The sequence below is a fragment of the Mirounga leonina genome, unplaced genomic scaffold, assembly GCF_011800145.1.
Source record: "Mirounga leonina isolate KUSES-001 unplaced genomic scaffold, KU_Mleo_1.0 Mir_151, whole genome shotgun sequence".
Taxonomy (NCBI): Eukaryota; Metazoa; Chordata; class Mammalia; order Carnivora; family Phocidae; genus Mirounga; species Mirounga leonina.
Window position 1 is genome coordinate 5781698 of NW_023270377.1, and position 24755 is coordinate 5806452.

The 24755-nt window shown below is 43.5% G+C and overlaps 1 non-coding gene across 1 annotated transcript; it reads right to left on the reverse strand.

Moving 5' to 3' along the window:
- Positions 1-666: 666 nt before the first annotated feature.
- On the reverse strand, positions 667-807 carry LOC118012753. The gene has a single exon (XR_004679815.1). It is a non-coding gene; the product is annotated as a U8 small nucleolar RNA (small nucleolar RNA).
- Positions 808-24755: the final 23948 nt, after the last annotated feature.

Genomic DNA, 24755 nt, shown 5'->3' on the forward strand with positions numbered 1-24755 from the left:
AGAGAATGAGAAAGAAATCCAGTACAGCTTGTTAGGAAAACTAACAAATCATTTGAGGGGGGATAAAAGGTTAAAACCTGAACTTGTATCTTATGCCCACAGACAGTAAAGATTTAAATATACATATTTTTTAAAAAAATGAAACCATGAAGCTATTGGGAGAAATTTTTATTTTATTTATTTATTTTTAAAGATTTTATTTTTAAATAATCTCTACACCCAACATGAGACTTGAACTCACAACCTGGAGATCAAGAGTCACACACTCCATGGACTGAGCCAGCCAGACACCCCTATTGGGAGAAAATTTTAGTGAATAATTCTGTAATTTTAAAATGAAGATGATTTTCTAACTGTAACTCCCAAGCCAGAAACCTTTAAAGGAAAATAATGGATGTATATGAAGACATAAACAGCTAAATAATAATAAAAATGATTTCTATATGACCAAAATGGTTGAAAGACCTATGATAAGTTATTTATAACAAAATTGGCAAAAGTCAATGTCCTTCTTATATAAAAAGCCTTTACAAATCAATAATTAAGAGACAAGAGAAAAGTGGGCAAAGGATGTAAATACACACTTTGGAAAAAGAATTGAACAGAACGAGCAAACATGAAAAGAGTACCTGTCAGAGGAACCAATGATTTTTTTTTCCAGAAAGAATCAAATAAGAGCAATCAAATCAGGGTGTCATAAGTCCTGATTATGCAGAGATGCTAATCACAAATCATGCAAACTTCAATCATCATGTTCCAATCTGCCCTCTAAAAGCAGGAACAGGTAAAGATTATCCTACCTGACAATCCCAATGATTTTTTTTTTTTTTTAGATAGTATTCTGTTTTGGTGTGAGTGGTTTTAATTGGTTCAAACTTTCTGCACGCTAACAACATTTAATAGAATTTCAGATGTGTATATTCTTTGTAGCAGCGAGTATAATTCTTCACCAGGTGGCTGGAATAATGCCTTGGCCAGCAGGGCCGAGTTATGCAGCTCCCATAGGCTCTCCCCTCTCTTGGTGATGGGCAGGGGGACACCTTGTTTTCATTTAGTACCTTCCTTCCATCCCTCCCTCCCGCTCCGTTCCGCTCCTCTCCATCATATGCGCTGACCCAGCAGATCCCTTTAAGTCATACTCAACTATTGAAAATTCAGGGATGGGGAGAGCAGTCATGGCCCTGTGAGAATAGCCTGAGTGTGGGCAAGCATAATGCATCCATTCCTATGGCCCTCACCCCAGGTTGGGGTTGGCAGAGCGTGATGCACCTGAGACCTTCCATTAATTCATGGGCAGTCTCCTCTCTTGTTAGGTCTCCAAACACAGCAAAGCTCCCTTTTTTCCTCAGAGTTTGAAAAATTTATGGCAGGTAAGTTTCACTCTTTTTTCTCTCTCTCAGGAATATTTAGGAAGTTTCTCTCCTTGTCCATCAGTGGGAAAGAAAAGTGGTGGGGGAGGTGTGGTTATCTTAGTTAAACTTGAAATTCAAAACAAATACTCTTAGATAAATTCCAAATCATCATCGCATTTGACATCCTGACAGCCTATGTGTGGTTTTTTACCTCTGTAATTAGAAGTTTACACCTTTGAGGATGCAGGTCTTTTGCTCCCCTAGGGAAATAGAGTCTGGCGTCTTAAAAACAGAATTAGCTGCTGCTTAGCCAGAACGCATCAAGAGCAGAAAATACATTTAAAATAAATTAATCCCTTACATAATTAAAATATTACTGCTGACTCTGGGGCATGTGCCTTCACTTACATATACATACACTTTCTCTTCCAAACATCAGACATTTTTTTATTAACAACACTTTAATTTCAAACGGGCACAACAAATCCATATACACAGATTCAAAGTTTAAAACCTCAGGAAACTCTAATCAACCATCTTCTATTGCCTGATCTTGTCCCCACACCAGCCCCTACCATTGACCAGCCCGATGGGCAGGTGTAAGTTCTAAGTTGGATGCAGGAAAGGCATCAGTGTGAATCAACTTGATTCCTAACAAAGCCAAGTAAGAGTATCGGAGATTCTGGAATTGTCTTCCACATGCTACAGGTTCCTGTCTACATTAGGCTCTCATGTCACTAACCTGAGGGGGTGTTTGTGCAGAGGGACGATGTGCCAGATGGCCTCACCCTAGACTGTCTCTGCTGTCGGCCTGGGTTCCACCTGTCTCCTCCTGGCTCTCAGATTTCATGTCTTCACTGTTCCCAAGAATCCAGCTCCCTTTTAAAGTGGAAACTGATAGAGTAAGATGTATTCATGATTACATTCAAATACATCAAGAGCCGTTTCTGATCCCCACAATGCAGCAGGAAAGCCTAAGGGTATTTTCATATAACTACTCACCAAAATAGAAAGAAAGACCTCACTAACTTTGCACACTTGTCTATAATTGCGCTAGCCCTGCATTCTCATTAGAATATAATCATCTTGGTTTTCAGTTGGATAAGCTGCCATCTCTGCTTTTCCATTGTGAAGAGTGGGGAAGACTTGATTACTTGCTTCAGTGTAAGATGTGTAATTTTCCCAAAAAAAGGCTACTTACACAGATGCATTTCCAATCAGGGCTCTAGAGCCCAGAACAAAATTTTGATTAATAGTCCATCGAGGGTTTCAACACATGGTTCAATGTTTAAAGGATTTTAGATAAATCCACTGAAGAGGATCCAACTCTGGTTATGAATATAATAGTATCTGGCTCTCTGGTGGAACTGTAGCCAGTTTAATATACAGACACCAGATGCCCTTCCATAGGCTGTAAGCACCTTGCAGGTAGGGACCTGGTGTTACTCAAAGGGGATCTCTAGCATGTGGCTTAATGCCCTGGGTACACTGAGGACAATAAGCATTAAATGAAATGTTGCTCAGCCTGGTGAGATATGTAGAAACCGTGGGCAGAAAATCAACAACTCCTGACAGATTCTCTGAAGACCATGTTCCTGCTGGTGCTGCCCATCACTACATAAACTAGTTAAATTCTTCACTGGGCCCATTCAGTCAGCAAGTGTGTACTGGGCATTTTACTAGACCCTGACCCTGGATGTGGCAAAATGCTCATCAGCAGAATCCATTTCTTCTTCTGAGTCATTTCCCTATCTCCTTCACTGCAACGAAGGCCATGTGGCTGGTTCTAGCTAGTGGGAAGTGAAGAAAAGTGTCCCTCTTCAGGCCCATCCTTTGGAGTCCCTCCGTCCCCTCCTCCATGCCCTTCCTCCTCCCAGTTGACGGGATCAGAAACAACATGGCAGCCATGGAAGCCGTGTGCTGAGGATGGGAGAGCTTTCTTCAGCCTGAGTCCCTGAATGACCCCACCAAACTGAACACCTGCCCACAACTGTTAGGTGAACAGAAAAGAGCTTCTATCATGCTGAGCCCAATCCCCACTAAAACATCGGAGATGCAAGGTCCAAGGAGACGTGGCCCGGCCTGTAGGGGGCATCTAACCCCAGCATGGACTTCAATGGGCAGAAGACCACCATGTGGCTCTTTATGCCTCCACAGAGGAGAGCCACACACAGAGAGAGTCACTCCAGGATGCCTGCTCCAAGATCAGCAGACCCTTGGTGAGAAGGCCCTGGTTGGAGACACGTAGCCAGAGACGGCGTGCCCTCAGGGATGAACCAAGTACTGCAACCAGCCAGATGCGGGGCCTGCACACCAAAGGATCGGTTTGTGGGAGGCCAGACCAATGACTCTGACCCTTCATGTCTCACCAAAGTGGGTCAGCAAGGGCTTGCCAAGGGGATGCTCACCAACAGAGCACTTCTGGCCAACACCCACTTCCTCAACATAAGGCATGCTGTTTGCTAGCAGGCAAACTGTCTCCAGTATATTCATTTGAAGGGCCTTGGTATCCTCCACTGTGAAAGTACTTGTACACGTATTTCTCATTTAGTCCTCTAAATGACCTTGCTGAGCAGTGAGGCAAGTTGGCTCAAGGTCTTACGGCCAGTGGAGATGTTGGAACTCAAATGTTCAGACACCTGATTCATTCAGTGTCCTCCCCAAGCTCTGGTTTTATGTCAGGGCTTAGGACACACCTTCCTCCACAGCCCCTAGTATTTCTTAACACCCTCTGTAAACTCACGAACCAGCAGCAGCTTTAAGCTCGACCGGAGAGCCAGGACCACACGACTGATGCTCTGCCCCACCCCAACCTCTGCACCACCCCGGAGGCAGCATTACGGCTATGCAGAGCTTCGGGAAAATGTCATGGGTGACATTTAAATGTCACGGCATCAATCTGGGTCTCGTGTTCAGTTCCCCAGGCAGCACACAAATGAGGAGGACCTCAGGGTCATAAAGGGATGTTTGTTAAAAAAAAAAAAAAAAAAAAGCTGAGCTATTTGTTAAGAATTTCAGGGTGATACTGATATATTTCACTGAGGTTTCACTGGTATATTTGAATTTCAATTTCCGTAGAAGTTAGATCCTCAACCATTACATCCCCCTCCTTTTTGCACCTCACAAATACCCCATCACATCACTTACTTCCATTCAGTAAATATTTACTGAGCACCTACTAAGGGAAAGGCTCGCTGCTGTCCACGTGCGATCCATCTCCATGATGGCACTATGTCAAATCAGGAAGATAATCATTTACAAACATGGAAATTGATTGTTCCTGAGTTCTTCAGTCTTCTGGAGGCCCTCTCCATTAACATTCAAGTGAAACTACTTGAGTCCCCACCACTGATGGAGGGAAGCCAGCACTATGGCTGGGATCTGAGAACAGGGGATAAAGAGTAGCAAGTGTCCTACAACCACTCACTACTAATGAATGCTATCGGCCCAGCTTTCAACCCAAATGATTCTCTCTCCTCCTGCAGCTTCATTCATGCACGTCTTCAGCAAGTGTCTATGGAATTCCTACTAGTGCAAGCCTCGTACTGCACAATGAACAAGACAGAGAGCCCTACTCTTGTGACCATGCTCCTTATAATCTAGGAAAAGACCCAGACAATTTACTAACCAGCAGTTCTATAGTAGAACAGCTACTCTCCCTTGCCTGAACATGGACACACGTGCTCCTCCATCCTTCCCCCAAGCTCTACCAACTCAAGGCTGCTGTGTAAAAATCTTTCATTGACGGTTGGGGAAAACAAAGTGTGACTATAAGTTAGAACTAAGAATACCTTCCAATTTAATGTCAGACCTCACTATTCCTAAAAATTCTCTGCCTTTTCCCCACCAAACGGCTTACTTTCCTGAGATCCTAGCATCTGGATCTCCACCCCTTGAGCATTTTCTTCAGTCTTCCCCTTGATATGGGTTGAATTGTGTCCATTTCCCAAAAAAGATATGATGTTGAGGTCCTAACTCCCAGTACCTCAGATTGTGACCCTATTTAGAAATAGAATCTTTTCAAAAATAATTAAGTTCAAATGAGGTCATGGGGGGGGAGGCAGATCCATTGTGATTGCTGTCCTTATGAAAAGGAGAAAATTGGACACAAAGACAGATATGCACAGATGTGAAAACACACAAGGGATTGGAGTGATGTGTCTACAAGCCAAGGAGCACCAAACATTGCTGGCCAGACATCAGGAGCTGTAAGAGGCAAGGAACGATTCTCCTCTACAAGTTTCAGAGGAACCTGGCCCTGCCAACACCTTGATCTTAGGCTTCCAGTTTCCAAAACTGTGAGACAATACATTTCTGTTGTTTAAAACCACCCAGTTTGTGGTCCCCTGTAAGAGCGGCTCGAGGAAGCTAAAACACTCTCATCCTTGAGATTCAAGCTTCTAACTTGACCCCTTGAGCCCCCAAGCACGAGGCTGCCTGCAGAAAACTCAAACACTTTGCTATTTCAAGGCAAAGTAGCTCACTTTAATCCCCTATAACCTGATCCCCTTCAAGGCTTTCCAGAAGCAAAAAAGTCATTTATACCCCACCCCCACCCCATGAACTTTGCCACCTCCCTACAAGAAGGAAGGAAATGCTAGGAAATTGTTTCAAAACGATGAAGTGTTGAAGCTCTGGGTGACACAGGGGTTGGGGACCTGGGTCCCTGCCCCCCGCCCAGGGCTTCTGTGGCATCTGGATGGCACCCTGGATAAGCAACTGACCGCTGAGTAGCCACCCTCCCTGTGCAGGTTAGGGCACAATCGGGCTTCTAGATTTGATGTCCAGTTTCCTGAGAACCTGAGTGCACAACGCTACCTAATTTTGGGGTCTCTCAGGACACCAAGAGATAGGCCACCACCCATTATATTCCTGCCAACTCCCCTTCCTTCGGGATCTGAGTCAGAGTAGTGGAATGGGGGTGTGCGCCATGTGAAGTACATGGAATTCCCTTTCTTTCCCTGTCCTAGAGTTTCCAATCTGACCCCAAAGCAGGAGGATGATGTGTGTACATGGATCTTCTCTATGGCTGTGAAGGCAGTAGAAACACATTTGTCCTCATGGAAATTCCATTTACAGAAATACGCCAGAATCCGTGATTTCTGACTTAAACACCTAGGGGAGCATTCGAGTGTGGAATAACACCAAGGATTTTAGAAAAGTCACAAAGACGAATGAGCCATCCACCAAATTGATCTCTGTGGCCCAACACAGTTCAATGACAGTTCAGTTAAAGGTCATTAACAAATACAAATGGCGATCAATTATTTAAATACAACTTAAGACAAATGTAGTGCAAAGCCTTTCCAAACCAGACACAATGGATTTACTGAAAATAATGTTGTACTTCCAAGAGGCCAGCCAGGCCCAAATCAATAAAATTACCTCTAACTCTAAACCTTTTATCCAAGACCGATTCATCATTATCAATACCTTTTAACAAAACAAGAATTTGATGTGCCACTTAGAGGATCCTTAGTGGTGATTTTCCTGAAAAAGCTTATAAGCCAACAGTGATTTATCCCTCTGTCCACAGGTGCTATCGCCTCTGGGTGAGGTTTTGGTTCAAAGGAATCCATTCTGTTATCTCTATGCTTCCGTTCGGAATGGAAACGGCAGGATTCGGTGTTCAATCCAATCTGATGATCACTTATTCGCATCTGAACAGTGGATCTCAATCTTTTTATTCCCCAGAGCAAGACAAACGCCTGATGGTGCTCACACATACAAAACCTTCCCCAGGGTGGCCCGGGACAACCCTCAGTTCCACTCCCTCGTCTCACACTTAGAAGCATGTATCAGAATGCAAGAAAAGATGATTGTGACAATTTACAAGGATAACCTTAAATACATTCTAATTCTGGCCGATAAAAATAAAACTCATAAACTTTGGTGCCGAAACCACCATTAGAACCACTCTAATGACACATTAGTGGTTGAAAACCACAGACATACAAGATGCTCAGTGTTTGTGATCAAACCCTCTTCCATGAAATATTATTTTAATGACTTTTAAAAGAGATATGCAGGGGCGCCTGGGTGGCTCAGTCGTTGAGCGTCTGCCTTTGGCTCGGGTCATGATCCCAGGGTCCTGGGATCGAGCCCCACATCGGGCTCCCTGCTCCGCGGGAAGCCTGCTTCTCCCTCTCCCACTCCCCCTGCTTGTGTTCCCTCTCTCGCTGTGTCTCTCTCTGTCAAATAAATAAATAAAATCTTTAAAAATAATAATAATAAAAAAAATAAAAGAGATATGCATTCACAGAGAAGAAAGGAGCATGACCTTGAAACCTGTTAATTAGACAAATGAGCGTCTGGTTCCTCGTTAATGGCTCGAAACCCATTCTGCCTCTCAGCATGGCTTTGCAAATCTCTGAGATCATGCAGCGGATTTAACTCTTCGTGGGGCATATCTGATTTTCCCACCTGCCAAGTCCTTGGAAGGACCCTGGAAGGGGGTCACCCTAGAATGAAGAGAGGGGAGAATCCCAAGGGGATTAGGTTACAGGCATAGGGACCAGAGAAGGTCTGGTGCCCAGATCTACTTCTCTGGCCATTTCAGCAAGGTGGATAGTCGAGGTAGATGACAGGGGCCAGAGCTGGAGGCAGACTGCTGGGTTGGAGTCCCTGTTGCACTGAGAGCTTGGTCCGCAGCTAGAATGCACAGGTGGGGGCCTTCCGGTGATTTTCAGTGTGTACCTTCTCACCAATCCGTGTACTGCCCTCACCAAACCTGGTGTGCAATACACTTTTAACATTTTATTATGGAAATTTTCAAACATATAAAGAAGTAGAGTCGTAGAGTGAACCCCATCTGCCACCACCAGCCTTCAACAGTTACCAACTAACTCATGGCTGATCTTGTTCATCTATACCCCCAGCCTCCCTCCTCAACTGGATTAGGTTAAGAATTTTAATTTACCCCAGATGCACCCATTACTCACCTGCTAAACTTTGGCAAATTCCTTCATCTCTGTGATGCTCAGTCTCCTTGTGTGTAAGATAAGAGCATTTCCTCCAAGGAGATGGTGGAAATGAAATGAGCTAATATACGTGGAAGCCTTAAGGGCAGAAGCTTAAAAGGTAGTAAATGCAATGTTAGCTTATCCTTGTGTTCTTTCCTGCAATTCTAAACATAACCAGCCTATCAAACCAGAGGACACATTGCATAGAAGGGTCAAGCACTCTTGTCTTCAAATGAATTCTGTGGCACCAGGTTTTCTCTGCCCCAGTGAAAACCTAGGAAGTCTCTCATGTTTTCTGGCCATTCTTAGGCAACGTGCGGTCCCCCTTCTGGTCGTTAGAATGTCCAGTCCATGTAGGGGTTCAAGTTTATGCTTCATTCAGATATGCAGCTTCCACTTCCAGCCCAGGCCTGCAGGCAGTGGGCTGCACTGGGGCTGGGGCTTTTCCTTCTTTATTTCCCCTCATTCTGTGCCCCCACCCAAACACCCCCTCTACACACACACACACACACACACACACACACACACTGCAGAGCGTCTGCTACAGAGCTGTGGGAAAAGCAGTGGTAATTTAAGCAAGGATGTTCTGAGTTGAATAGCAGGTGTTTACGCTGACTCTTTGTGGGGGAATTTCTAGGTTCTTTGACAATTCCTGCCCCGATCCCTGGATGTTTCTTACTTGTTTTCCCATAGTATGGATAAATCCCAGCCAGCTTCTGACCCTTTTTGCTCCCCACTAGGAACTCACCGGTACCTCAGGCTTGTCTCTGATGCACTTCATCACAGGACCCGGCAACCTGCATTGTGGGCTGAAGCGTGTGGACTCAAATAAGGAAACACGCCTGAATGTTTGCCCCAACAACCTGGGTGCTCACATGTCAGTCCCAGCATGCCCTTCTCTACGTCCCCTCACTCATCAGCAGTGGACCATCTCCTCCTGCCTTTCATATTTGCTCTGGGGAGTCAGGTGCCAGCTCATTGTGTCCACAAACTGCAGGGAACATGCCTCAAGCTCTCCCAGGGGGCCTGGTGAAAACCCTTAAACCAGCCTTGAGGGATGAGAGGAGTGTTTACGGCTACAACGGCCTCCTCCAAAAACCCTCTCTCTCAATCGCCACGTCCCAACCTCAATGTGGGTGAGGGTCTTAAAAAACTATACGACTGGGTTTTTAAATCTACGTTGAAATTTCTGCATGGAGGTTTTATTGTTATACCATTTTACATCCAATGAATATACTGGATGTAACAAAGCATGGCATACATTTTGCCAAAGTTAGAAGTTTGTCTGGACCCAGCCAACCTGCCAGAGTGGTTTTACATGGGGAGAGAGACTGAGCACCTGACCATGGCCACAGGGACGAGAGCCTGGAGCCCAAGGGTGGGGCACCCCGCGGTCCCTGCTGGGACATGGGAGGCGAAAGCAGTACACGTTGGGTGAATGTCACTGGAATGTGCAGGACATTTTCAAACATGACTCCGTGTGGCAGCAAGAGAAATGATGCCACTGCCTGCTCAGATGCTTCAGCTTTCTCTCCAACCAGCAATGAGAGACAGGGGACTCCAGTGGACTATATAGACCCCCAAACTTCTTGGGCTTTGTGACAGGGTGTGGAGATAAGCTGGGGCTTCGGGAGGGGGATAGTAGACTTCCTAGCGTTAAGGGAAGTTGAGAAGTAGGTAATTCCTTGCAAAAATGAGAGAGAGAGATCTGTGTTTGCTTCCAAATGGATGAAACAAATCAGTTTTCTTTGAAATGCCATGCACAGTCCTACCCCAGGGCCTTAGCACTTGCTACTCCCTTTGCCTGAATGCTCTTCTTACAGCTATCCTTTGCCCCCCTCCCCCACTTTCTTTTTTGTTTGTTTGGGTTTTTTTTTAAAGTTTTTTAAAGTTTTAAAGTTTTAAAGTGGGTTTTTTTTTAAAGTTTTTTAAAGTTTTAAAGTTTCACTTATTTATTTAAGAGAGAGAGAGAGAGTGCTGGGGGTGGGGAGGCACAGAGGGAGAGAGAGAATCTCAAGGAGACTCCCTGCTGAGGGTGGATCCCAATTCGGGGCTCGATCCCATGATCCTGGGATCATGACCTGAGTCGCATGCTCAACCAACTGAGCCACCTAGGTGCCCCTGCCCCACTTTCATTCTAGCCTCTTCTTAAACGTTAACTGAACCAGAGAAAACTTCTCTGACTACTTATTTTAAAGAGTCATCTCCACCCCAGTCGAGCCCTGTCTTCCCTGCTGCAACTTTCTCCAGAGCATACATGATCACTTGCATTTTCATTTTACTACCTATCTCCCACTGAAGAACACAAATTCCATGACAGCTTGGACTTTGTTTTGTTCATTGCCTTGTCTCAGTCCCCAAACATTGCCTGGCAGACAGAGGTACTCCAATGCTCCTTGGATGAACGAATGGACCTACATCTCCTTGTTCTTCAGCTCTTAGCTCTTGAACTGTTTTTCTACTTCACCAACTCATTTTTCTGCAGTGGCCAAACCACCGATCCCCACCTCCCTTAAAATAAAAAATATTGCAGTCCTGTTTTCCACCTGAAATCCATTTCTTCTGACCTTAGTGGAGGTTTCCTTTTGAATAATTCAATGTCCTTCAGGATGTTTGTTAGTGCATTCTGAAGTGTTTGATGTCTTGCAGTAGGTCTTTTTCATGGGGAGAGACAACTCTGCTCTATTTTCTCAGATTATTTGCCCTTTCTTGACCTCCTGCATCTCTGCATGTACACTGATGACTTTTCTGTGTTGGTCATTCTTTCAGAATGTAATTGTTCATTAATATTGAAAGTTGAGATGAGCTTTGTTTTCAGTATCAAATGGAGAAATCTGGCCCTTCTGGCCCTGCTGTGAAAGCCTGAGGCTCCCTGGGCACAGCCAGGAACCCCCTGGTCCCATATTGGTTCTCACTGGAGCTGCAGATCCTCAGGATCTAAGGCACCTCCAGCAGCCTTGGCAACAGGGGCAGCCCCCACGTCCCTGTGGGACCTTCCAGAACTCCCAGCTTCCTTCCTCTGGATGCCTTTGGACCACTGGGTGCAGTCTCTGCCCCTGGCTGGTCTCCCTGAGCTCCAAACAGGAAATGGGACAAAAGGCCCCCTGCTTTCTCCTTTCTTCTTGTTTTTTGGTTTTTGTTTTTGTTTTTTCTGGGGTTGTTATCCCTTTTCTATCCCTAGAGAGCTCAACCCTAGGGGGAGTCAGGATTCTGGCTGTACCCTTGTCCCCTCCCCCTCCTCTGCTTCCCTCCCATTTTGAAGGTTCGCCACCCCTTCATTCCTCATGGGGACCTCCTGCAAGTCAAATGCATCTCCTTCCCTACCCTGTGAAACTTTTTGCTCCAGAGTGCTCACCATCCTCTTCTCAGGGGCATCAGGCCACATGGTTGAGTCTTAGGACAGATAAGGTATAGGAGAGAAACAGATCAATACTGAAAACTTCCCCACTATACCAGAATAGGCTCAGAAATTCGTACTTGACCAACATTTGGGGAAGTATCCTCTTGAGGGCCTCAGGCTGCGGAAGTTGTATAAGCCGTCCTAAAAAATAACTCAGGAAAAAGGCAAAGACATGTACTGCAGGACTTACCAGAGCATCTTCTGCACTGCTGTGCTCTAAGACTGTTTTACAGGGTACACAGTATGCCTCCTTCCTCATGAGGTTTGACCACAGATCTTTTTCCCACAGAGCATCTCACAGGGCCAGTGTTCTGCCAAACACACGGGAAAGCACTGTTCTGATAAGATTACATTTAGAATGTCAAAGTTCAAAACCATAAGAGCAAGCTAAGCGAATTTCTCTACGGCAAAGGGCAGATAAGAAATGGAGTGGCCGGGAACTTTCAGGCCGAGAGCACAAAACACAAAAGCATAGCAGGACAAGAAATGGATTAACCCACTTATTAAAATACCAAGATGCTCCCTGACAGGTTACTTACAAAAATATATCCCTAAGGGGGAAAAACAGGGAGATAAAAAAATAAAAGGATGAGCAAATATACAATACAATTGTACAAGGATGTACAAATATACAAGTGAATGTTAGTACATAAAGAAAAAGAAATAGAGCTGCAGAGAAATTGAATTCCAAGCAAACATTATTTAATGGGGCAAATAGGGCCATTTTTAATGGACACAAAACCCAATCCAATGTAAGAGGATAATGGTGTTAGAGATTTATATATACTCTGACTCAAAACTGATAAGGCAAAAATTATTATAATCACAAGGGACATTTAATAGAAAAGCAATGACAAGATTTTAAAACAGTACTGTCATTCTAAGAGAGATAAAACACAAAAATGTATATGAACATAGGGGACTTGATCAATATAATTAATAAGGAGAAATGTATAGATATGTTATTTTTCCTAAAATAAATAAGCTTTCTTCCTTATTTTGTGGCCTTGGAAATTTAGAAAATTGAACACATGTTTACCTTGACAGATCTCATACATTCCACAAACTAGAAATTGCACAAAACACAATTTTTTTAACACGATACGATGAACTTACACATTAATAGATGGGTTCAAAACAAAGCACCAAAATCACTCAGAAATTTGAAAATAAATAAAAGTGAAAATCACTTGTCTAAAAACTGGTAGGATTAAGAAGTAAATGAAAATATATAATGGTCAGTTACGCAGATGAGAATAGAAGTGAGATCACACTATTTCAAAACACATAGTGACCACAGATTAGGTCATCAGAGAGAAAGGTACACTTTTAAAAACAGAATACCAAAAAGTACCTGTACTAATAGTCACCTCGGGCTTCATTTTTTTAAATTTTGTTTTTGAATAAAATTAGTCCTAAAGAAACCTGGGGAGAGGAATAACAGAATTATGGCAGAAATTAATTGGCAAAAAGAATGGAACCTATAAATACAGCTAAAAGTTGCTTCCTTTCCTAATGAGTAAAACAGGCAGACCTTTGTAAATCTAATTTTTAAAATTCCAAAATGCAAAGAAATAAAACTAGAAATTTGTAAGTTGTCATAAGAAAAGATACGACACCATTTCTTAGCGATACAAGTCTACTTTGTCAAACTGTGTAGTAAATTGAAAATATCAATAAAGAGAAATACTTCATGCAATTTTTTTTAAATAATAGAAGCTTTAAAATAACAGGGCCAATAGCTAAAAAATACTGTGGAAGTTTTCAAATAACTACTCCTTAAAGCTCTGATTTCAGGTATCTTCTTAAGCAAATTGCATCGATAATGTAATAGAAAATGCGTTTTTGCAATGCTAACCTAAACCTGACTTCTACATGTGACTAGCACAGAACAGGTATGGCAATTGTAAATCAGTCTCATATTTAACTGGAATGTAAATAAAGACCCTAACTAAAATCCTACCACACTCTTATGTACTAAATCTGAACATATACATACACAGAAATATAGAATTTATGTCCAGGAATGGAAAGATGTTATAATATTTAAATAATACATTATACTGATATTTTTGAAAAGAAAAATATATAAGCATCTCTGAGGTGTTGCAAATGCTTTAATACATTTCTGTTCCTTTTTCAGATATAACTGTTTGAAAACTGGAACATAAAAAATTCTTGCCTCACAGATTAAGGATAGCTCTTCTAAAAAGGGTCATCACTGGAGTCAGTGATTCAACTGGAGCACACAATGAGACTGGGAAGGGGGGCAGGAATGGGGATTATGACAATGGCTGCTAATTTATTCATTCATCCAACAAATACTCATTGTGGGCCTGCACTAGGCTCCAGGTGTTGGAGGTGTTGGAGACAGTGCTAGGCTCCCCGTGGTCATGTGATCGCTATGGTGGTTGCTGTGAATGCTGCTGTTAAAATTCTATCAGCCACACCCCTCACATGCCCAAGTGCACAACAATGAAGCACGTATCAGCAGGCAATTCACCCAAGCCTGTGGACAAAATCAACACCTGAAGGAGTTTTCTTGTATACCCAAAATTCTGAGGGGGAAGACATGGTAGCGGAAGGATCTCATTCACTATAGTAACACAAAATATCCCACAAAATACCTCGAAATCATCTTGAAGACCCACGAAAGCCGCACTGAGAGCCCTAAGAGAACCTTGCAGAAGGGAAGGAAGAATGGGGATTCTGTACCCTGCTAAGGCAGACTACAGTAAAAATGGCATTTTCCTCCAAGTTAATTTTTAAGTGTAGACAATTTCAAAAAATAATCCAAATAGAGGTGGTTTTTGTTTGTTTATTTTAGAATTTGGGAAGGGGATTCTAACATTTTTTTTCCAGAAAAATAAGTAGACAAAGGTAGCAAATAAACATTAAAAAAAAAAAAAAGCGTGGTGGGAAAGACCAGGTCCCTTGGATGTGAAGATATGGTAGCGACAAACACTCACTCATTCATGAATTTGGTGGACGTTGATTGCGTCCTGTTGGGTGGCAGATGCTGTCATGACTGTGACAGGCTACAACAGTAAATGAAGAGAATCTGTCCCAGCAGTCCTGGAGCTTGTGGGCCAATGTCAACCTACATCTGGCAGTGGAAAAGGCCACGAAGAACAGGATGCAAGTTAAGAGGGTAGAGAGTGACCGAGGGCCTAGGGCAGATCTCTTCTGGATTGGGTTTCTGAGGAGGTGACTTTGAGCAGAGACCCCAGTGAAGAGTCGATGGAACCAAACTGACGTTGGGGAGAGCTGAGCTCAGGTGGAGGGGACAACACATGCTAAGGATGAGGGAGTGCTTGACGGGTTTGAGGAAGAGCAAGGACATCAGTGTGACGGGGAGACCTGTAGGCACTGAGGTCGGGAGGTGGCCAGCAAGCAATGATTGTCATCAGTGGGCCTCAGGGGTCCTGCTGGGCATGGTCCCAGTTTCCCCAGGACAGTTCTGGTGCATGCCTGCTGGCCCTATGTAATCAATGGTGCCTCATTATATCCTCAAGGTCTGTTTCTTCTCCTTATTCAATTCAAGCTGAAAGGTAAAATAGAAGAAATCATGGGAAAAACATTTCACAATATTGAGCAAAGAAAAGATTTCCTACTCGGAATACAGAAAGTGATGACCCTAAAGGACTTCATTGAGATAATGTGTCCATCAAATGACTCTAGTGATAAACCTAGAATATCTTGTGCCATAAAGCAAGGAAGTGTTCAAAGACTGATCTCAAGCATAACATGTCCTAACTGGCATGAAAGACTTCCCACTGGTTAAATTTTGGATGAGTTGATTCTCCAAAAGAATAATGACAAAAAATGAATAACACACTGAATGTAAAACGAATACAGGAGTCCACAGTGTGCTAATAAATATAGATGAATGAAACGCAAAGGAAAGAAGGGAAGGCTCCTCTTTTTTTTTTTTAACAAAAAATGCCAACTAACAAGTGTAAAAGGCATCATGGAGTTGGAAAATCACCATCTTGCGACTACCACAGCGGTAATTATTTCAGACAAGAACCTGGGTGAATGTTTGTTGGGGAACCGGGTATCAACATGGTATCATCTCTCCACAGAATACGTATTAATTACATAGGAGGAAAAGGTAACTTTATAGTGGAGAAATTGGTTAGAGGGGCGCCTGGGTGGCTCAGTCAGTTAAGCGTCTGCCTTCTGCTCAGGTCATGATCTCAGGGTCTTGGGATTGTGCCCTGCATCGGGCTCCGTGCTCAGCAGGGAATCTGCTTCTCCCTCTCCCTCTGCCCCTCCCCTGCTTGTGCTCTCTTGCGCTCTTTCTCTCTCAAATAAATAAATAAAATCTTTTTTAAAAAAAAGAAATTGGGTAGAAATCGCTTTATTTGAGTGATCAAAGTGACATCATGACCTCCAGAAATGATGCATTGAGGACACAGCATCAATTATGACATCTCCTGAGAGAAATAAAAACCCTGACTTAATCCTGAAGAAGCAGCCAAAAATACCCATACTAGAGCACATTCTACAAAATGAGTGGTCTGTATTCTTCAAGAATGTCAACACCATGAAAAACACAGATTAAGAACCTATTTTGACTAAAGGAGTCTACAGATCTGTGATGATTAATGCAGCGTGTGGTCCTGGATCAGGGAAAAGGCTATCACAGACACAGTGGGACAACTGCTGAATTTCTAATATAGACTACCTGTCATATAATAGCAATATAAAAATGCTAAATTCATCCAATTTGATAGTAATATTGTGGTTTTGAAAGAAAATCTCCTTGTGCTGAAGGCATCTCTCTATAAGTATTTAGAGATGAAGGGTTATGGCATCTATAACTTACTCTCAAATGATTCACAAAAACAGTGATAAATAGGTTAATAGATACATAAATAAGTAGATAAAGCAAATGTGGCAAATTGTTAATACTTGATGAATCTAGATGAAAAGATATAGGAGTATTCATTAGATACTTTTATAACTTCTCTGCAGATTGAAAGCTAAACCAGGGGCACCTGGGTGGCTCAGTCAGTTAAGCGGCTGCCTTTGGCTCAGGTCATGATCCCAGGGTCCTGGGATCGAGCCCCACGTTGGGCTCCCTGCTCGGCAGGAAGCCTGCTTCTCCGTCTCCCACTCCCCCTGCTTGTGTTCCCTCTCTCACTTTGTCTCTCTCTGTCACATAAATAAATAAAATATTAAATAAAATAAAATAAAAATAAAAGCTAAAACAAAAAGTTAAAAATTTATAGAAGACAAAATAAAATTTTAGAAGTCCAAAGAAAGACTTGATAGAGAAATGGACAGAAGTTATCGGATAAATAGCTGATAAACATTTGAAATGAGATCCCACATCATTAGTCACTAGGGACAGAATTAGCAGTAGAATAAATAAGCTGTGATTTGAAGTGGAATACTATACAGCAATGAAAATGAAAAAATAGTTGCTAGACTTAATAACACAGATGAAACTCACAATCCTAACAGTGCGTGAAAAAAAAGAAAGCATACAAATGAGTATATAGTCTGATTCCATTTATGTAAAGATCAAGGCAGAAAACTCTTTAAGGAGTTAAAAGTCAGGGAGCACATGATCCAGCAATCCCGCCTCTGGGTATATATCCAAAGGAAATGAAATCAATATCTTCAAGAGATATCTGTACTTCCATGTTTACTGAAGCATTATTCACAATAGCCAAGACGTGGAAATACCCTAAGTGTCCATCACTGGATGAATAGATAAATAAAATGTGAGCTACAGGGGGGGGGTGTGCGTGTGTGTGTGTGTATAAAAATATTAATCAGCCTTTAAAAAGAAGGAAATTCTGGGGCACCTGGGTGGCTCAGTTGGTTAAGCGCCTGCCTTCGGCTCAGGTCATGATCCTGGAGTCCCGGGATGGAGTCCCGCATCGGGCTCCCTTCTCGGCAGGGAGTCTGCTTCTCCCTCTGACCCTCCCCACTCTCATGTGCTCTCTCTCATTCTCTCTCTAAGAAATAAATAAAATCTTTAAAAAAAAAAAAAAAGAAGGAAATTCTGTGATTTGTGATAGCATAGATGAACCTGAAGGACATCATGCTAAGTGAAATAAGCCAGGCACAGAAAGACAAATACTATATAATTTCAGGTAAGAGAATCTTACAATGTCTAACTCCCTGGGGCATCTGGGCGGCTGAGTCAATTGAACATCTGACTCTTGGTTTTGGCTCAGGTCATGGTCTCAGGGTTATGAGCCCCACATTGGGCTCTACACTGGGCGTGGAGCCTGCTTGGGATTCTCTCTCTCCCTCTCCCTCTGTCCCTCCCCTGCCCCAAGAAAAACAAAAACCAAAAACGTCTAACTCACAGAAGCAGAGATTAGAATGGTGGTTGCCAGGGGCTGGAGGGGTAGGAGATGGGGAGATGTTGGTCAAGGGTACAAAGTTTCAGTTACGCAGGATAAATATGTTCTGAAGGTCTGATGTACAGGATGGTAACTTGAGTTAGTAAAACTGTATTACATATTCGAAATATGCTAAGAGAGTAGAATATAAGTGTTCTCACACACACACATTGTGAGGTAACAGATATATTAACTAGCTTGATTGTGGTAATCATTTCACAATGTATATGTATTTTAAAAAATCATGTCATACACCAAATAAATATGTACAATTTTTATTGTTAATTATACCTCAAAAAAGGAAGTCAGGGGCACAGGGGCTTCTAGGGTGCTAATTACACTGTTCTGATTCTTGCTCCTGGTGCTGGAAACACCAGTGGGTTTATGCTGCTAAAACCTATCAGGCTATACACTTATTATTTATTTATGCTTTCTTCTATATATTAAACTTCATTAAAAAGTTTTTCCAAAAGAAAAGCAAATATAATAGTGTCCTTCTGCAAAAACAAAAAACAAAACAAACACTTAGGAAAAGCTTTCATTTCAAAATCAAAAGAAGAGAAGAAGGAGCTTGCCAGCTTACTTCACTCTCACTCATTTCCTGAAGTACCGACTGGATAATCCCTGTTATTAGCTCTGGAATTGAGAAAAGGTGAATCACACTGATTAATGCAGCATAGTTTTGAGAGAAGCCTTGAGTAATTCCCACATGAATAGGAGCCTGTAATTAATCACTGACTATTAAAGCAGTACAAGTGTTTGAATTAGTAGCCAACAAAATAAAACAAAACCTATTAAAACATGTTTTTGAGCAGGAAATTTATACTTCAGAGTGGGTTCCAGACAAAACAAGTGTGTCATCTGCTGCACCAACAGGGGTATCACTGAGCCTGTGTGAGAGGACGTCAAGCCCGTCACAACTGGGCAGACAGCACCGGGCTGCCACACACAGGAATCTCGGCATTTCAGCCTTGAGATTTGTAATTGCAATCCAATGGATTACTTAAAAAAAAAAAAAAACAACCTACTAGCATCCTATAGTTTGATTTTCACCCTTTGTATGGGAAGCTAATGACAGCAGAAAGGATTAATTTGTCACAAAAGCGTGGTGCTATTGACTTGAGAGAAGACAGCGTGGAATTTAAGAACACGCCCTCCCAAAATAAGGCCACCAGCCCGGTCTTGCCATTGTGTTCTGCAATTGAAAGAAAGATATGAAGGCTGAGCAGTGCTGTCTAGGAAGGTCACCCCAAATGCAGCTGGGCAGCAGCACTTGGATGGGTCCCCAAGTTTGAGGTCCCCTCCCTGTCCAGAATCCCAGTTTGTCAGTATCCCCAGAGCTACAAACCTCATCCTAACCAACATCAGCAAAACCGCAAGTATGCTCAAGATTGCCAACCTACAGATCCTCAAGGAGGAACACAGAATAAACTCCATAAAGTTGGATACATTTATGGTCATCCTACCAACAAGTCTACAGGAGCAAGCAAAATGTAAACAGAAAGTTACTTCGTGAGCATGGAACCAAAATAAAAGGAATTCACTGGATATTCTTAATGACTAAAATAAGAAAATTGTAACAGCCAAGAGAACAGAGATATGTATAATGGGCACAAGCTCTCCCTTAAGAGTGCAGAATTCAGAAGTGATGGGTTTGGACCTTGGTTTTGCCTCTTCCTGTTTGCATGACCTGGAGTAAAATCACTTGGTTTACATGAACCTCAGGTCCTGATCCATGAGATGTGGGTGTTAGTACCTATGTCTAGGCTGACCGGGAAGATTAAGGAGACGATCTATATGATAGTGCCATATGCAAGTAAAATATAATCATTTCCATCTGCTCTGCCCTTGGCTACTTCTCGGGACCCGAAGATCTCGCTTGGAGACTGGGTCCCACAAAGGTCCTGATCCATCCTTGGAGGTGTTGGTTGTATACCAGCTCCAAAAGGTAGTATGATGTGAATCAGTGTTATCACAATGAACAAGATCCCCTCCAGGGTGTGAGGCTCTTCCCCAGGGCACTTACAGACCATGAAGTTCTTTCTGGTCTTCCTTCAATGCCTTCTGTTCTATTCCAGTTGATGTAGCAAGCTTCCCACGTGGTTCCTGGATTTACTCCTGTTGTTTTATTAAGTTGGTTTTGCTGATTCCTGTTCCCCTTGCCTGGATCTTGATGGCCTTTCGACACCTTACCAGTTCCCTCTTCCTAGGGCCCCACTGGACTTCCTTGCCTTTACCCCAAGTCAGTGTCTGGGCTTCTACCCAGTGTTGGAGCTCCCTGGAAACAGATACAATATTTCCTGCAGTATGGCTTGAAGTGCCCTGGAGGTCAGCATTAGCTCTGCTCCAGTCCAAGTTTGCCATGTATCAGGTAATGTAGCCTTAATTCTGAATATCATCAATCAGCATGCGGCGATAGGTGTTTATTTAGCTCCTGAGCCTGTGAGTTGGCTGGGGGTCAGCTAGCCTAGGCTTGGCACGGCTGGAGATGGCTCTGCTCTATATGTCTGTCATCCTCCTTCCAGGAGCAGCAGGGCCCCTTGGTCACATATCTCCTTGGACGATGGCAGAAGCACAGATGCAAGCGGAGACACCTGTGTGCATTCCATGCCTACTGCGTCCAGTCTGCTAATAGCCCATTGGCCAAAGCAAATCACGTGGTAGGGCCCACCATGAAGGCGTGGGGAAGTTGCCCTGCCTGCAGCAGGTGGACACTGAGAACTTACATGGCAAAGAGAATGGGTACCGGGAACAGCACGGCACTCCAGCTTATCCTTGTCTTTCTCAGAGGCTGGTTCAGATGTTCTCGTGTCTGCCATGTCTGGCCTTAGATTGGATCACTTAATTTAATTTAAAGCCAATTTGATTGATTTAATCATTTAATCCCAAATGTCCGTGCCACCCCTGACAAAGATTCTTTGCTTGACCAAACTTCAATCAGGCTCCTGAACCCACCTGTGCACTGCCTTGTATAAAAATCTAGTTTTAACAAGAACCCTGCTTAGGGAGATTGACCAGAACCACCTACCCTGGATATCTGATCAGGATCCTCGTCCTCCACCAGCCCCCAGGTGATATCTGGTCGCTCTGGCCTGTCTTCAGCAAGAATCAGTAGGTGGGTTTAGCCAGAACCCCCTTTACTCCTGATGTTTCCTCTTAGTAATTTTCTATCCACTGATCCCCACCCTGCTCCTTGGCTATAAATCCCCCACTTGCCCATGCTGTATTTGGAGACCAGCCCAATCTCTCTCCCATTGCGAAATCCCATCATGATGATCTCTGTGCTGATCACAGTGGTCCAAATGGACTGTCTTTCCATGGGTGTTACTGGATCTATTTCATTCTTTATCACCCCCTTTTCTCCCCTGTTGGTCCACACTGCAATTGGCCACTTCTACTTATGCTCACATCTCTCCTCAGAAACTTCCATGGCCCCCCTATTAAGTGGGGTCCTCCTATTTCCTTCTTTCATGGTGCTCTGAAGTTTCCCTTCTTGGCACTTATTTCTGAGTGTGAGGGGAAGTAAGTCCTGGAACCATAAATACTGAGAGCCTGCAAAGACCTGAAGATTCTCTGGTCCAAGTTTCTTGCTTTAGTGACACATCATCTGAGGCTCTGGGTGAAACCCATGCTTCACTGGCTGGTTAGCAGTAGTTTGGATAACGTCTCTGCAGACGAAGGCCACACCTGTCCTGAACCGGCCAAATCATTCAACAAGTAACATGAGCCGGCCAATAAGCACGTGAAGAAATGCAAAACGTGAAATGAAATGTAAAAGGAAGAAATGAAAAGTAAAGTGTATATGCATATGTATGTGAATATAGGTATGTATATAAGTATACATATGGACTTAGATGTATATATGCAAATTTTGTTGTCTATAATTGCTCCAGGCCCTGAAATAAGAAAACACATTTGGAGCTTCATAGAAAACATCTAGCAACACTGATGAATAGTATGAATCAGTAGTACAACTGGATAGTCCCACAACACGGTACTCTGGTTAGTTGCTTTTGATTAATTTTTTTTTTTTTTTTTGATGGGAAGAGCATACTAGTTTCAGCTCGCTGGTGCTACTTCTTCCCAACGATTAGTTTAGAGAAACTGAGCTGAGAGAAGCATGCAGAGAATCGATTGACAGGAAACAAGGCAAATAATCCACTGTTGCTACAAAATACCACCCTTAAAAGAGCAACAACTCACCTGGGTGCCTCTGGAAGCTGAGTCCAGGTGTTCCAACAGAGATCTGTACAAGGGAACCCACACCATGGTGAAGGAAAAGTTAGCCATGCTGAGCAGGGACACAGATCTCTGTAGCAAAAGGTGTATAAGAGAAGTAAGATAATAAAAACTTACTTTGGAAACCCGCCGAATAAAATCAGTATAAATTCAGAGACCACCTAAATAGGAAGCTACCTGCAATCTTCAAGCCACCGCCCAGTAGACACCCTGAGTTTTCCGAGGTAACTGTGAGCAGTAATGCCTGTTGGCTTTGGGTGTAGGACAGGCTGGGCAGATATTAAATGGTGTTTTGCAGGGAGTGTCATGGCTACTGTTGTTTTCACTGAGGTCTAGCAGGAGGTGATGCACCCTTTCCAAGGGAAGGACTGTCCTTCCCCCCCAGGGAGACTAGAGCCGTGAGAGGTTGCAGTCAGGGGTCTCCAGTTAGAGGCGGAAAGGTGACGTAACTATAGTTAAGCTCACTAAGACTGCCTGGAATTTGCAAGTCTTTCATTTATGCCAACAAATAAAAATCCAGACCTCAAAGCTTGAGGTTCGGACAGATGCGTAAGAAGTAGCCAAGGCTTAGCAGAAAGAGGTCGGACATCTTAGCCAACAGAAATCAGACATCCTTGCAGGACAGAGTAAGCCAGAGCAGGCTGGACCCCACAGGAGAGAATTCTGGAACCCAGAAGAGAGGAACGCAGGTCAACACAAGTGTGCTCTTAACCAGGCTGGCCCAGCAACCACCACACCCTCAGCACGGCCGAGCTGCAGAACAGGGGCTCAGGCCATCGATTCTTGTGCATCTCAGTCTATGCACAGGTATGATGAATTCTAGGTGGTTGTCACATCAACAGGGTTCCATTATTCTTAAAGCAGTCTTATCTTCATAAAGATATCTAGAGTTGTTTTTTTTTTTTTAATCCTTAGGTATTACTGTCTGTAAATAGCTGGATTGGGTGGATCGACTTCCTAGCTATCATCACCATCACCTGACCCCAAGTGTGCAAAACCAGGAGATAGCCTCTAGGTGCTGCTTATGTTTCCTGTTCTAAAGGAAGAAGGAAGGAAGGGAGGAGGGGAGGGAGGGAAGGAGAGAGGGAGGGAGGGAAAGAGGAAGAGAAAGAAATAATAGTGACCTGCTTAATAATGGACTGATTTTAATCTTAAAAGCTGTGTGCGTGCGTGTGTGTGTGCGTGCGTGTGCGTGCATGTGTGTGCGTGTGCATGCGTGTGTGTCAATGTCATTCCTATAATTGTCGGTAATGGCATCCCTGGGATCCTTTCCCTACCACCGATCAAATCCATCCTAAGAAACACCGTTGTGGCAGAGTAGTGTGGAGCTCGTTTAAAGAGCTACAACAGAATTCTGAGTTCATTTCCTCTTGTCTTTATTTATGGAATGCAGCTGCTGTAGTAAATTTCCTTCAGCAAAAATACCTTCGAAGTGTTTTTGAAATGCTTTTAACTGTCCTTCGCATTTATATATCCTACAACAATCAGCATCAAAATGCTAACGTTACAGATTTAGGAAGCTAAGTTCTTGGGAATCATTGTGATAGAAATAATTTGTGTGTGTGTGGTCCATGCCTCAGAGCCCAAAGTGTTCCCTGTATGTCACTGCGCATAGTTTTGGGTCTGAGAACCACCTCCCGCCACATCTGGGTCTCCTGTCCTCCTACCCCATCCTTCACTTAGACCTCTCACCATCTTCTTCTGCGCGTGTTCGGTTCTCTGAGCTTCCACGACAATCCTGCTGTAATTCTGCATACTTTGGGCACACTCATGACCATGTCCAAAGCACAGTGGCCCTCAAACCTGCATGTTTACCCTCCTATTTCCTTTATATGCCCACTATTGCAGCCAGATCTCCGCCTAAGTATCCCAGGTCACCTGCCACACGAAGGAATACGCGTCCAACTTCAAATTGGAAGTCACTGCCTATGCCAACCTCTGCAAAACCACTGTTTCCTGCCCTGATCAATGACACCTACATGGCCGCTGTTCACTGGAAACTGGGAGTTGTACCTGAATCTCCTCTCTCTCCCTCACCTCCCTAAACCCTACTACTGCTGTCCCCTGACTCTTTGATGCATCATCTAAGACCCTGAGACACCCTCCCTGGTCTGGACGAATTGTAAGGCATCATTCCATTTGAGGTCCCAACCTTGTCCCTTCCTCTTCAATATACCCTTCCTGTTGCTCCCAGGTACATTCCTAAAAATCCATGTGCTTTTGTTTTAATCCCTTGCTTACAGCCCTCCACACCACCAACATGCTGAAGTTCTACTCCCAGCTGCCCTCTTGTCTGGGATGGTCCTTCCAGACTCATTGCTTGCTGCTCCCGGACACTCCAGACCCTCCCAGTCAACTTGAAATGCATGGAACTCCTCCAACACAAATGTTCTTTTAGGTCTCTGTGCCTTTGCCTGTGCCGGTCCTCCTGCCCCCA